This window comes from Zeus faber, assembly GCF_960531495.2.
Source record: "Zeus faber genome assembly, chromosome: 12".
NCBI lineage: Eukaryota > Metazoa > Chordata > Actinopteri > Zeiformes > Zeidae > Zeus > Zeus faber.
Window position 1 is genome coordinate 10,016,472 of NC_137196.1, and position 2,500 is coordinate 10,018,971.

The 2,500-nt window shown below is 54.6% G+C and overlaps 1 protein-coding gene across 1 annotated transcript in view; it reads right to left on the minus strand.

Moving 5' to 3' along the window:
• The window catches only part of LOC307238330 (ephrin type-A receptor 3-like), a gene marked incomplete at both ends in the record, with an annotated part of 92,223 nt that overhangs the window by 74,382 nt on the left and 15,341 nt on the right, over nt 1-2,500 (minus strand). The window lies entirely within an intron of this gene.

Below are 2,500 nucleotides of genomic sequence, written 5' to 3' on the forward strand. Positions count from 1 at the left end.
GGACGTTAATTACCAATCAGGGTGAAGCTCTCGTCCCTGAACCCGCCATCACCTCGTTCAGTCAGCACGGAGCCCGGCTGATTGCTTTGAAGCGAAGCAGAGATGTCGGATCGGGGTTTACCTTCCATTCACCAGCTTAACATAATACCCCCCCCCTTTCTGGAATCACCGCACACACACACACACACACACACACACACACACACACACACACAAACACACGCACGCACGCATGCACACACGCACACACACACACAAACACACGCACGCACGCATGCACACACGCACACACACACACACACACACACACACACACAAACACACGCACGCACGCATGCACACACGCACACACACACACACACACACACACACACACACACACACACACACACACACACTGTTGGCTTTCAGGGTTGGGCTCTAGGTGGGTTAGGGTGGGAGAGCAGAGAGAGAAAAGGGCAATAGAAAGAAGGAAGGAAAGAAAGCGAGGAAAGGAGCCATTGAGGACTCTGGCAGTAAATGAATAAAGATGGTGTCCAGGGGCCTCCAGTGTTTTCCTTTGAAACATCGTCAGCGCGCCTGTTTTGCGTCCCTCTGCCAGGGAACACCCCCGCCGCGGTGACAGAAATGGGTCGCCCCGCTCGGTCCCGGGCACATCCGGCCCCTCCGCAGCAGGTCCGGATTAGGAGCGACCCGCCGGCCGGGGGGTCAAGTGTGTGTTTTGTGGTATTTTTGGAGCTGATTTGAAGGGAAGGCGAAGGAAAGTGGTCTTGCGCCGGAAGGGACGGCGGACCAGACCCGGTCTCTGGCCGTGTGCGGTTCGAAATGTCAACTAACTAATCCCCCTTAAATGAAACACCCAGCAGCACAACGCTGGCACTTTTTCCGCCTTCCCTCACTTATTGCCTCCCCCCACCCCCAACACCAAAATGATGTCGGCGAACCCTTTCACTCGCAGCCCGTCTCTGCACCTGTTCTGAGGCTTCGCTTTTTCCTTTCAGGGGGACGCATGTTTGTCAAACCGCGATGTCACGGCTCGCCTTACCGAGGAACTGGGTTTTTATTTCCGGCAGGGAGAGAAACCGGTGCTTATTCCGCTCCATTTCACACTTAGCGGATCGTCCCGTTTGTCGCAACGACCATGACCTCAGACGGAATGAGAGAGGGGAGCGTTCATCCAGTGAAAAAAAAAAAAAAAAAGGAAAACCAACACCTTCGCGTCACGCCACGCATCGCCGACACCGAATCCGTTTTCCTGACCGGGCTGAGCCCCGCGGGTCATGGACGACAGAAGGAGCGTGCAGAATTGACAAAATCACAGCGGTACTCCCCTCGAAAGCACACGAGGAAAGGTCCACATCATTTGGGGCCACGGGCCAAAGAACACGTCCAAACCAGTCGAAACATCACGATCTGGCGTATCGGGGCGCACGTACGAGGGGACATAACCTCCCCTTAATGAGCCACCAGCGGTAAAACCAACAACAAGGACAGGAACAAATAAATGAACTTGATGAAGTAAAGTACTTTCATCCTTTCATTTCCAGAACGCGATCCCGGCGGTGGGTTTGGGGTTTTGGGGATGGGGCACATTCCATGCGTTTGTCCCCACGCACAAGCGCGCACTTTGGCTCACGCCGACACAAAGAAACGACAAAAGCCTCTCCTAGGGAGCTGGAGCGCTCGATACCCTTTCCCCCCATTCAGAGAAGCGACCTCGCTGGGCTCCGCTCCCTCCGGGCTCTCCAGCTCCTTCCTCTGTACGACCATGAAACTGTGTGTGGCATCCTGCAATTTAATGCACCGGCGCTGAATGGCAGAGGGGAACTGGGGCTTCACAGGAATCAGAATTAGTCGCCGCCGCCATTCAGCGGCTTCCGTGCCAGGCGCGGCGCTGAATGACACGCCGCAGAATGCACTTTTATTAAGGTATTGGAACCTTGATGTTTTGGCCCCCGCTCTCTCTCTCTCTCTCTCTCTCGCTGCTTTGCCGCTCCCTTCCTCTCATTTCCCCAACCTTTTTGTCATTTTTGTCATCATTTTCAGATTCACGGTGGCTGCGCTCCAGACGCCCTCCGAGTCCCTGTACCTGTAAAAAGGGACGATTACGCAACCGGGCATACACAGAAACACACACTCTCAAACCCACATACGTACACAAACACACAAGTCTTTGGCAGTGGGCACCGACAGATACACACCAGCCTCCTCCCCCTGTTACGTAAGAATAACCCCAACCCCCCGCCCATCTCCCAAAAAAATCGCAACACACTAATAAATGGAGGCTCGGCGGCCACAGCATCAGCGCAGCGGAAATAATTTGTAAATTCCCCCCGCAGACTCCCGATTTAGCCAGGAGAACTCCAGAGCTCTCTTCAAGGCACACCGCTGCTAGAGGCCCGGGTAACGCCGCTGTAACGCTCTTTTAGCCGTCAGGGTCTCTCAGCATAGGCATAGAGTTAGCAGGAGGACACTCGTGTGTACGGGAGAGTGTGTGTTT